At 38.9% G+C, this 12,881-nt stretch overlaps 1 pseudogene across 1 annotated transcript; it reads right to left on the bottom strand.

Annotated features, from left to right (window-relative positions):
• Positions 1-9,832: 9,832 nt before the first annotated feature.
• On the bottom strand, positions 9,833-10,510 carry LOC308246700 (trafficking protein particle complex subunit 4-like; annotated as a pseudogene). The gene is made up of 2 exons: positions 10,426-10,510; positions 9,833-10,308 (listed from the first exon to the last, which is right to left on the bottom strand). The product of its transcript is annotated as a trafficking protein particle complex subunit 4-like (transcript).
• Between the last annotated feature and the right edge of the window lie 2,371 nt (positions 10,511-12,881).

Raw genomic sequence — 12,881 nt, forward strand, 5'->3', positions numbered from 1 at the left:
GTCCTCCCAATATTACTTACACTACTGATTGTATCTAAAAGATAAACTTTATCTCAAACTGCGACTACAATAAAAGCCTAATGAGACAGGCAAATGAGGCTGCCTGGTTCCTTAAGCCAGGCAGTCCCTTAGCCCTCTCTTTCACAGCAAACATTGTGTTGGAGTAATACATTCATCCGTTGCTCAGGATCTGCCCATCAGCCCTGGCAGAAAAGTACACTTTGGAATGATCTTATAATTGCCTCATTTCCACATTTTACTTTGCTCTTTTTTAAAATATATATATTTTATTGATTTTTTATGGAGAGGAAGGGAGAGGGATAGAGAGTTAGAAACATCAATGACTGAGAAACATTAATCAGCTGCCTCCTGCACACCCCCTACTGGGGATGTGCCCACATCCAAGGTACATGCCCTTGACCAGAATCAAACCTGGGACCCTTCAGTCTGCAGGCCGACCCTGTATCCACTGAGCCAAAGCTGTTAGGGCTTACTTGGCTCTTGTTGACCTGACATTCATGTAGAACTTTTCTTGGAAAAAGTAAATTGTTTTAAAAATAAAACAATCAAGCAAAAACTGGCAGTGCCCCTAATTATTTTTCTTATATAATTTCTTAGTGATAATTTTTTAAAGAACTTTCATTACAAACTATAAATCTTAAGCTGGAGTCTCCTCATTTTAAGGCTCAATTAAAATAATAGTAAACTGTAAGAATGCTTCAAACCTTACAGTAAATAGTCGTTTTGTTTTTGTAGTGCTGAAAGCTTTAGCATTAAAAATATTTAGTGCTTAAGAGCAGACATGATGTGAACCTAGAAAAAAAAATTACAGGATTTAAAAACCTTATGTGACCTTCTTCTCTAATTGAGCCAAAATACATAAATTATAGCACCATTGAATTCAGAGAAGGAAATGGCCTATTAGGTCATTTAGTATTTCCCCTGCTGAGTTTGAACAGGTCCCTACAGCATATTTTCTAATACTGAGCCTGGTTTGGAAAGCTTCACGTGATAACACTTTTCACCACATCCTTAAAAAGCTATTAATCTAGTTGAGCTTCAAAGGAGCAGGAAGTTGTTGTTTTTTTTCTTAACATGATTCCACCAGGTTCCCTGCCAGGTGCCCATCTCCAACAGCCTTCTTCCTTTTTTAAGCATTTGAATCATATGGAGCCAACCTGAAGGAAAATTGTAAAAGTGGCCGAATTTGGCCCGCTCCCTCTCTGAGCTTAGACACCGACAATGAAGCGTTGCCCTCATACTTAAAATTATCCTGCCCTCTTCCTTTCTTTCAACTGTCAGGTCCGCTGAAAGAAGGCTATGGGAATTTGAAATTATATTCATCATCAATTAGGGATTTTTTAAAAATTATTGTTAGGTGTGTTTTCATCAATTAGGGATTTTTGAAAAATTATTGTTAGGTGTGTGGAAAGCAGGGACTCCATTTCTGAGTTAGTTTAGAATTGATCCAAGGTGCCATGATGGGCATTATCCATAGCTAATTTACCACCTCTAAATTGCTTCAAGAGTAGAGAAAAACAGGGGAGAGGTTACTTTGAGAATGATATGTCCTTAAGTTTCACTCTAATTGACAACTGAGATCGTTATTCTGAAAGTGAACTGAAAGGCAGTTTTGGAAATTTGGGTCAACATTTGCAAAAGTGTAAACATAGTTATTCAGGAGGTGTTTAAAACACCTGTGTGATATACAGGCCTGTGTGCTAGGGCTGGTTCATACCTGCCCAGGAGTGCAGATTCTTAAATTTTCAGGAATTTCATGAGCTGGTTAAAAACACTCATGATTAATATTAATACATATAAATTAAGAAATAAATTATATCAAGGCAAAGCAAATAAAATCTAGAAATTTATCATTTTCTAATTATTTTACTACATGTAAAATAGTGTTATCAATGCTCTTGAGATTTACATCTATTATTTACATCTATTGCCTCTTGAGATTATTTACATCTAGAAATACTATGGGCTATTTGAGCATCTCTTCCTAACACGTGTCAATGACTTCATTCTGATAGCTTGAAATCAGCAAATGGTACAAAGCAGGGTTCTTCACACCCCAAAATCTGGTTGTTATGCATTTATTCTCATACCACTCTTTACAAAACTTTAACGTAACTGTATTAAAAAAACACACAACCCAAAAACATATGTGTAAGGAAAAGACATTGAATATCTCTCAGCAATTATATATATATGTATATATATATATATATGTGTGTGTGTGTGTGTGTGTATACACATATATATACATATATATATACATATATATACATAAATATATATATGTTTTTATTGATTCCAGAGAGAGAAAGGGAGAGGGAGAGAGAAAAACATGGATGTGAGAGAAAAACATTGATTGGCTGCCTCCTTTGTGCCCACTATTGCAGATAGAGCCTACAACCCGGGCATGTGCTCTGACCAGGAATCGAACTGGTAATCACTTGATGCATGGGGGGATGCTCAATCCACTGAGCAACACTGGTGGGGTTCTATCAGCAATTTTATCAGTTGTCCATCATTTTTGTATGTTCACTTTGATACCACTACACCTTTTAGTTGAATTATGTTATTGATTTATTTTACTAATATTCTTCATACTATAATTGTGATAGAATATACAATTAATAAAAACATAAAATTAGAAAATTGAAAATACAATAAAAGTAAGTTTATTAGGCGAAATTGTGAATGTCACTTTGTAATCTGAATAGATTAATTCTTGAAAGTACTGGCTTGGTTCCAAATTTTCTACAAGAAAGATACAAATGAAACTCAATTGTATTGCGCTTTCTATGTAAAGAGGCGTTTATTTTTCTTGCGATTGAATACAAGCAGTAATGCATTGCATGGGTAAGTGTCTAGGGGCACTAGATTAAAACCAGTGTATAGGCTCCAAATACATATTTCTGAATCAATAAATTCACGAGCAGACTATAGCTAACTGGCTTTTTTTCCTGTTTATCTTCCATGTAAATCCAAGGTGTAACTTCTTTAGTATATTAAAGAATTTCTCTGATAAGGTTAGGGCTTAGACAACAGAGAGAAGCAATCATTTTCAACAAATGTATGTTTATGTGCTACAGACTTAAAGATTTTGTGAAATAAATATGTTCCTGGCTTGTGAGACCGAATACATAAAGTGAGATATTTTTACTATAATCATATACTAAAATTACTAGTAAGTCCAAGTCTCATTAAGACTTTCTCAAAGACACATGGCAAATAGTTGGTGATGTCTGAATTGCACCCAGCAAGTCTGGCATCAGATATCCCTGTTAGATGGTATCAAGAGCTCAATCTCAATCAAGTAGCCACATTATCTTTGTGAAATGAGAAAAGATCCATAGGCATAAAATATCTATTATATAAGGAGCATAATTGACATTTTTTGACAGAAAACTTCATGTAGTAATTTATTTTTACCCAGATGGGTAAGCCAGTCTTCCTATGCAAGGAGGTGGCCTACAGTTGTGTTGTAGGAAAAAAAAAATAGGTATTTCTCTACAAAATGAGGCAAACTATCCCAGAGGCCATGCAACAGAAAGTTCACAGACCAAATTAAGATGCTCAAATCACACACACAGTCACACACACAGACTTCAAGAGCATAGATAATGCTAAAATGTAGTAAAATTTCAGGTCAACATTTGTAGATTTGTAGATCTATGGTTATGATCCACTAATTGTTCCTGTTTGTTTATGCAGAATAAGTTCATCTATGCTGACTTATATACTCTGCATTCAATTTATGAAATCAGCATAATTTTTTAATACCAAAACTTTATATCTGGCAAATGTACAAAAATAAAATTACATATCAATCCCATTTTGCCCATTATAAGGGCAATCTTTAAAATAAAATACTACCAAATGGCAATGAAGTGAAATAATATTTTAAATAGTGTTCATTTCAGTAGTTCACTCATTATTAGAAATCTATCAGCATAACTTAAGTAAAAAAAATTAAAGCATAAATCCCATAAATCACAGTGCAAGATGCTACAAAGACACTTAATGAATTCACCTAGAACTGTAACATTCTAGAACATATGTAAAAGAAAACTACTTGAGTATGATAAAAATTTAGTGTGATCCAAATCATACATTGTTTAAATTATTCTCAAAGTTGATTTCATATTCAGAAAAATATATTAAAAAGTCTAAAATACTTATATTTTTAAATGTCAAAGAAAATATCACAGGAAATTAAGATATAAGTGCTTCACAAGATCCAGGTTTGAAAATAAAATGTAAAAATTGAAAATATTACTGTAAATGTATGTTTTGGATGTTCATGGAGAAAATATTATTCTGGGAAACCATGAAAGTCAGCTGACTCATATTACAGAATATTTTATATCAGAAACACCAGTTCTGTGAACTGTTGCTTGATATTTCAATTTCTGCTCAGGATAAATCTCAACATAAGAGTCCTTTAGGTTTTAATCAGGAATTCCAGTAGCCCAACAACCCCTGGATCTGTAAGAGCTTTTCCTGCATTGATGCTAAAGTCACTTGCATCAGAACTCAGCACCTTTCAAGCTCCTCTAAGAATCCAATCTCACACTATCAATTTCAAGCAATGTACAAGTTACTGGTGATTTCACATGGGAGTTAAGAGATACTTTAATATTGTACATCCCTCAGCAAAGTATGTAGACGACTCCTGCAGTCCTGTCACTTCTCGGAAGAGCTCTCTTGCTGGTGTGGCCACTAGTGGCAGTGAAAGTCCTCTGCTTTAACCAGTTCTCTCGCACTGGGCTGGCCCACCTGGCTGGTTTTTCTCACTTGTACGCTACAGAGCCTCTGCCCCCAAATATGCATCGATAAAGTCACATGATTCCTAATAAAACTAAGTGTCTGTCCTCCTGTTAAAATGACTACTTTGCTTATACAATAGGTTCAGCCATCATTTTGATTATTAGGGCCCAGATTGGGTTCTCATCCTCAATTCAAAGAGACCTTATTTAAAAAGAATATCCTATATAATAAAAGGCTAATATGCAAATCAACTGAACAGCAGAACGTCTGTCTAGGACAGGGGTGGGCAAACTTTTTGACTCGAGGGCCACAATAGGTTCTTAAACTGGACCAGAGGGCAGGAACAAAAGCATGGATTGAGTGTTTGTGTGAACTAATATAAATTCAAAGTAAAGGAGTGGAGGGGAGAGCAAGAGAACCCTCCACTCTTTCGGATAGAACAGCCGAATGGGCCAGATCCGGCCCGCGGGCCGTAGTTTGCCCATGGCTGGTCTAGGAGCTATGACACGCACTGACCACGATGGGGCAGATGCTCAATGCAGGAGCTGCCTCCTGGTGGTCAGTGCACTCCCACAGAAGGAGTGCCACTCAGCCAGAAGCCAGGCTCAAGGCCTCCGTGGCAGCACTAAGGATGTCCGACTGTCGGCTTAGGCCCACTTCCTGTGGGGAGAGGGCCTAGGCCAGCATTTGGACATCCCCTGAGGGCTTCCAGACTGCAAGAGGGTGCAGGCCAGGCTGAGGGACCTCCCCCACAGTGCACAAATCTCGTGCACCAGGCCTCTAGTATTAATATAAAGGGCTCTCCCATTGTTTTTTTGTTTGTTTGTTTGTTTGTTTTTAAATATATTTTAATATTTTATTGATTTTTTTACAGAGAGGAAGGGAGAGGGATAGAGAGTTTGAAACATCAACAAGACCGAAACATTGATCAGCTGCCTCCTGCACACCCCCTACTGGGGATGTACCTGCAACCAAGGAACATGTCCTTGACCGGAATTGAACCTGGGACCTTTCAGTCTGCAGGCTGATGCTCTATCCACTGAGCCAAATCAGTCAGGGCTGTTTTTCTTTTTCTTTTTTTTTTTTTTTTTAAATAAATATGTTGCCACACCTTTAATGTATAAAGTGTAGCACCCCAGGCAGTCTTCGGTTCAGTCTCTGTGTAGAATGTGCACAGAATTAGCTGAAGTACAGGGACATCATTTATCTACCCAGTTAAGGTTAGAAACACACTAGGGTGTGCTTGCAGGGACATTTTCTTTACTGCTTTATTGATTCTCTTTTCAGAGTCCTCCTAACTCTTATGTTTTGAATTTGAACTTTTATGAGCCTGAGTCTCACTGTCTAAAAAATATAAATAACCCTCAGGAGATTGTTAAAACAAGTAAAAAAAATATATATATATATATATATATATACTAGTATGTATGAAGGCCTAGCACATAATAGGTATTCAACTAAATGCTAAATAGTTATAATAATTACTAGACAAAGATTGTGAGTTCAACTGTTTTATCTTTTACAGAAAAGTAATAACAGCTAGAGTGTGAACTCTAAGTTCACTGCTGTATCTTAAAAGCCTAGCCATTTGCCTGAAACATAATTGACAACAAAAATCAAACACAACACAACAAAACGTAACAACAAGGATTATGTGTTTAATGTTGGATGGATCCTGATTCCTTTATCTGCACAGCTAGAACCCAATTCATTTAGGCTTCATACCCTTCAAGTTGTGCTATAATTTTATAAGTATCAGGGCACACATTTCTTGTGAGGTCAGTTTGAGGAGAATTGTTATAAACTTACCTATTTTTCAATGGTGTTTTGGGACATATTCCCAGAAGTGAAATCACTGGGCCAAATGACAGTTCCATTTTTAATTTTTTGAGGAAACTCCATATACCAATCAGAAAGAATTTATGCACCCCTTTGTTCATAGCAGAGTTAAGTGTAATAGCTAAAATCTGAAAACAGCCCAAGGGCTCATCGGTAAATGAATGGATAAAAAAGCTGCAGTACATTTACATAATGGAATACTATGCAGCTGTAAAAAAGGAGCTTTTACCCTTTGATAGCATGGATGGACCTGGAAATTATTATTCTAAGTGAAACAAGCCAGTTAGAGAAAGACAAATATTACATAATCTCACTTATATATGGAGTCTAATGAACAAAATAAACTGATGAATAAAATATGTGCAGACGCATGGGTGCATGGAACAGACTGACAGCTGTCAGAGGGGAAGGAGGTAGAGGGTACAGAAAGAGATTATCCAAATAATATATATACATAACCCATGGGCACAGACAATAGGGTGGGGAAGGCTTGGGGTGGGGCATGGGCTATGTGGAGAAGGGCAAAAGGGGGGAAAAAGGGGAGACATCTATAATACTGTCAACAATTAAATAAATAAAATTTTAAAAAACTTACCTATTTCTTTTTCCGTGAGGTCATTGTCTAATTCCCATGTAATAGTAGGTACATTCATATCTGTGAATTCATAAAACCCACTTCAGAGTCAAATCAATACCAACAAATGTCCTTCCTGTGGACATTTAGAATTTTATCGACTTGTCAGCTGTTTCATTAATATTTTACAACAGAAAGTAAATGTTTTGATATTCCAGAATCATCACAAACTGCCCCAGCTTCATTCTATTGGTTCTTATAATGTCATCAAAATCCTTTGATGTATGTATAGAAGCCTCCTTACAGGGAATAGTTTCTATTCTCAGTTTATACATATGCAGAAGGGAGAAAACCTGTTAAATTCAACGTTCATGCCTTTGAAGATTTGGAAGGCTGTTTTGGAAATCTGTGTACATTTCTGTCTTCAGGATGGTTCCCATTGTGAAGAGTATTCATGACCTTTTTTCAGGAAACATCAACCCTCTTAAGTTTTTCATCTTTTTCCTTTGGCCTCCTTACCTGGAAAATTTCTTTCCTGTTATATATGAACTAGAGGCTGGGTGCACAAAATTCGTGCATGGGGTGGGGGGGTTCCCCCCTCAGCCCAGCCTGCACCCTCTCCAATCCAGGATCCCTCTTGCAATCCAGGACCACTGGGTCCTAACTGCTTGCCTGCCTGCCTGCCTGATCATCCCTAACCACCTCTGCCTGCCAGCCTGATGCCCCTAACTGCTTTCCTGCTGGCCTGATCACCCCAACTGCCCTCTCCTACCAGCCTGATCACCCTCTAACTGCTCCACCCTGCTGGCCTGATCACCCTCTAACTGTTCCACCCTGCTGGCCTGATTGCCCCCTAACTGCTCCCCTGCTGGCCTGATCACCCCTAACTGCCTTCTCCTGCCAGCCTGATCACCCCTAACTGCCCTCTCCTGCCAGCCTGATCACCCTCTAACTGCCCTCTCCTGCTGGCCTGATCGCCACTAACCACCTCTGCCTTGGCCCCTGCCACGGTGGCTTTGTCCGGAAGGACGTCCAGAAGATGTCTGGTCTAATTAGCACATTACCCTTTTATTAGTATAGATGAAAATCTTCAAATGCTATCTACTTTTTAGCTCCTAACTTCTGTGTCCACTCTCTCATTCTTGATACTGGTAAGTCAGGCCTTATTCCTTTATCTTTACCAATTTAATTATTTACTTGATATTCTGAATATATTTTAGTGTTGATTTTTGTTATAGCAAATAGAGAAATTACTGCCTGATTACTTTGAACTTATAGAGGGTATACCTTATGGTTTTTCCTCTTAGTTTTTGATGAATCTCTTGGTCTTGACATATGTTATTCCTATAATGTAGTCATTCTGGAACTTAAATAGAAAGTCACAGTTATTTATCAAGGCCTTCTAACAAGGCAGGATTCAAACTCTAAACTCCTTTCTTTATTCTGCCTTTTCAGCCTTTTAACTGTTGCTTTTCACTAGTTCCTTAAAGTTCCCCCTACCCCCTCAAACACACTTTCAGTTCAGCCAACGCGTTCATGGGAGTTAATATGCAGATGTGAGGTTTCCCACTCTTTGGCTCTCTCTCCTTTCCTGGATATTCCACTGCTGGTTCAGGTTTTTGAGAAGTTCTAAAATCCATTCTCTGACAGCCTGGACCAAAAAACCATGGATCTCTTTTTAAGTTTTGGCCAAACTGCACTAAATGGACTGTGGACTGTGTGCTCAGGAGAAAAGCTCTAGAAATGTGAAGTCGACCTAGTAGAGTTCTCTTCTTTCAAAAGTATAATCCTCTCAAGGTTTTTCTACTACTGGTAGCATTTTAATCCTGACACTAATGTAAAATATTTTGATAAATAAATAAACATAACTATATTAAATTCAAATAAAATAAATGAATTTATGGTTACATCTATTGGCCCATTCATTAGTATTTCAAACTTTATTTGACTAGTACTGGTAAAATGAGTCCTAGTTACAAGGCATATCTAATTATAAAAAAAAAGAAAAATTACAATGCAAGATACTAAAATGTTTTGTATTCTCTTTTTTAAAGACTTTGGGGACTTTACTTGTACAACACTAATTATTAAAGAAATTGTGGGCACTAAAATAGAATTTTAACAAATTCAAAAGACATAACTTAGAAAGTATTACACAGAATAAAACAGTTGTACAACTGAGCTTTGAATGTGTTTCCTTTTCAGTCAGATTGTTAGCCATGACATGCATAAAAATGTTTTTGCTAAAATTATTAAATCTCTTAAGGAAATTTCATTTAATAAATGTCCAACCTATTTGCCACTTAACATTATCTTTAGCCTTATATTTATTTTTCCTGTTTTGTAAGTTCAGATATTCTTTTATTTTTTGAGAACAAAGGAATGTTTATTACAGCATTTATGAGCCTGTTTCCTCTATAAATAAATCTGTATAGAGATGGGAAGTAGGACTGATAGATACAAGAGGAAAGAGAGAATATTATTAAGGCTTTAGGTTCAGTACCTGTTTATGAGGCTCAGCATCCTCTCATTTCCGAGAGCACTAAAGGCTGCTGGAATCCCCATTGGAATGGAAACAACAGGACCCATCCAGCAGATCTCTCAGAATTGGGGAGGGGGATCCATTGCAGGTTCAGCCTATGACCCAGGTCCAAAACTTCCAGCCTTCTCTGACACCCCAGGGCTAACTTCAGGTTCTTGTCAAACAGCTCACACCTGATGGGCATTTCCGGGGAGTAGAATGGGTTCTTAAGGGCAAAGTCTTAGTAAATCTCATTAATCTTTTGGAGAAGAAAATCTATAGCGCTTGCCTAGGTTTTGCCAGCACCACAAACCTGCTGTCTGACTGGAAGCAGTGCAGTTTGAATGTGTCTGTCTCCAGCATCTCAATGCCTTAGCTGCCCTGTTTGGGAGAAAGCTGGGAACCGTTTTTTGAACAGCGAGTGGAACATGGAGGCCAGGTGAGCTTCTCATTGGAGGTGAGGGGGGCCTGGCCTAATCCAATGGACACTGGGTAGTTGGCAGGGCTGCCCATGTACTCCAGCACTTCGTTCTTACCAGCTGTGTACTTGCCATTAGGACCATGCCATTGATTGCCAGCACTGTGTGGCCCACTGCAAAAATCAGGCAAGAAGAGTCAACGATGCCCCATCCTGGGGATACTGCCAAGGCCCCCCATAGAAACTATGATGTCACTTTATGTATTGTGCCTTGTCATCTCATACTCTCACCTTCAAGAAAAAGAAAAATCATCATCATAAACAGGCACAGATCAACACATGCAATCTCAGGTTTTCTACATTGTTCTATTTCCATTATACTCTTACCCAAATCTGTAATTCTATTCTAAGCTAAACCAGAATCCACAGAGCACTCTTCTAACCCTGTAGTCACACACTCTGCCATCTCTCCACGCACGTGCACTGGAAGTATATTTCACACAGACTCTGCTCAGAGTCCTCAGCTAGGGGATGTGAAAAAAGACATTATTGATTTGAGCATATGTATATGGACAAGTAAACATTAACACTGAGTGATACATGAGGTACAAAAAGTTGATGGAGAGATGTGTCGTAGAACCTGGGAAGAATGAGCAATACTTGGACCACACCCAGGTCTCAAAGAACACGGAATAGTGAAAAGAAAAGCCTGGAATAAAGGGAACACTAGTACACTGCTGGTGGGAATGCAGACTGGTGCAGCCATTATGGAAAACAGTATGGAGTTTCCTCAAAAAATTAAATATGGAACTGCCATTTGACCCAGTGATCCCACTTCTAGGAATATATCTTAAGAAACCTGAAACACCGATCAGAAAGAATGTATGCACCCCTATGTTCATAGCAGCACAATTTACAATAGCTAAGATCTGGAAACAGCCCAAGTGCCCATCAGCAGAAGAGAGGATAAGAAGCTTGGTACATTTAAACCATGGAATATTATGCAGCTGTAAAAAAGAAGGAGACAGCATGGAGGGACCTGGAGGGTATTATGTTAAGTTAAATAAGCCAGTCAGAGAAAGACAAGTATCACATAATCTCACTCATATGGGGAATCTAATAAAATAAACTGTTGAGCAAAATAGATCCAGAGACAAAGAAGCATGGAACAAACTGTCTTGAATCTCAGAGGAAAGGCAGGGGTAGGTGGGTGGGTGGGAAGAGATCAACCAAAGAACTATATGCATACTAGGGTCCCAGTGCACGAATTTGTGCACCTTGAAAGGAACTGTGGGCTGTGAGGCTGCGATGGGCACGGGGGCAGGTCTCAGCCCATCCTCTGCACCCCCGCTGGGCCCCTCCCACCATGGCCCCTGTCCCTTGTCTGCTGGCAGCCCCGCTCCCGCCGCCACCAATCCCATGTGCTGATGGCGCCAGCCCCACTCGCACCCACTGATGTGCAGAGTGATTGGGGCCAGCACCAGGCACCAGCGGGTGCAAGAAGGGCTGGAGCCAGCAGCAGGTGCAAGCACCCCGCAGGACAGCAGCGCACAGGAGCAAAGAATTTTCAGTAACCATTAGAGGCTTGCCCAGATGACAGCAACCAGCGCCCCACCTTGGTCTGGCGCCCTCTGCTCACCTGCTCCACCATCCCGCCATGGCCGATGCCTGCCATGTTCCTTGCTCTGCCACCTGCTGCCTATGCCCACCATGTTCCGCGTGTGCCCCCTGGTGGTCAGCGCACGTCATAGCAACTGGTTGCTTGGTTTTTCGGTTGTTCTGCCATTTGGTCTATTTGCATATTAGGGTTTTATATATATAGATATGCATAACCCCTGGACACAGACAATAGGTGGTAAAGGCAGGGTGTGGCAGAGGGCTAGAAGGGGTCAATGGGGGAAAAATGGGACATATGTAATACTTTCAACAATAAAGATTAAAAATATATATAATAAATAAATAGGAAACAAGTTTTCAGTTGGGGGAGTTCAGCCTGAGCAAAAGTAGAGAGTAGAAAAAGAAAGATGTGTTTAGGGAAAACAAAATGAGTGGGTAATTCTGGCTGAGTGTAGAGGGCCACAGAGGGAAGGAGAGGGCAATACTAACATGATTGATACATAGGATGAGGCTGGACTGTATATTTCACAAAATTTTTGTCAGGAAATAAAAAGCAGTTCATAAAGACAAAGAGGTAACTCCTATCATATTGACTATTTTTAAAGTTTCTATTTCTAAAAACTGGAAGATGTAGGAGTGATCCTATTGGAAAATGAATTTAAACTATATCGTCTCTGAGCAAACACCTTTGAATGACTAAGCTGAGCTCTGAGGTGACTTCGTGTGGGCTTCTCTGTGGATTGTCATTTTCAACGAGTCAGTTCGGGACACGGGATTTATTTCACAGCACAGATCGCACAGGATGCTTCACAAAATGTATCCAATCCATCAGAACCGCTTAACTCAACTCAAGAAATCAGTAAATGATGGGCAGGCAGGGATTTCTTAATAGGTTTTTTTTTTTAATATTTTGACAGAACGTATGATGAAAACATGGATGTCTCAAAAGTAATTTAAAGATAGCTCTTCAGACTTAAGATGACTCCCAACTATGAGGCACAGAGCCAACAAAGCTGTAATTTGTTGTAACTTGAACTAAGGCACACGCTATCAAGGGCATATAAAACTTTTAAAATAATCTAAAAAACAAGTTGCTTTTATGTCAGTTTGCTCTAACATGAATATTCTTT

Source organism: Plecotus auritus (assembly GCF_963455305.1).
Source record: "Plecotus auritus genome assembly, chromosome: 4".
NCBI classification, from domain to species: domain Eukaryota; kingdom Metazoa; phylum Chordata; class Mammalia; order Chiroptera; family Vespertilionidae; genus Plecotus; species Plecotus auritus.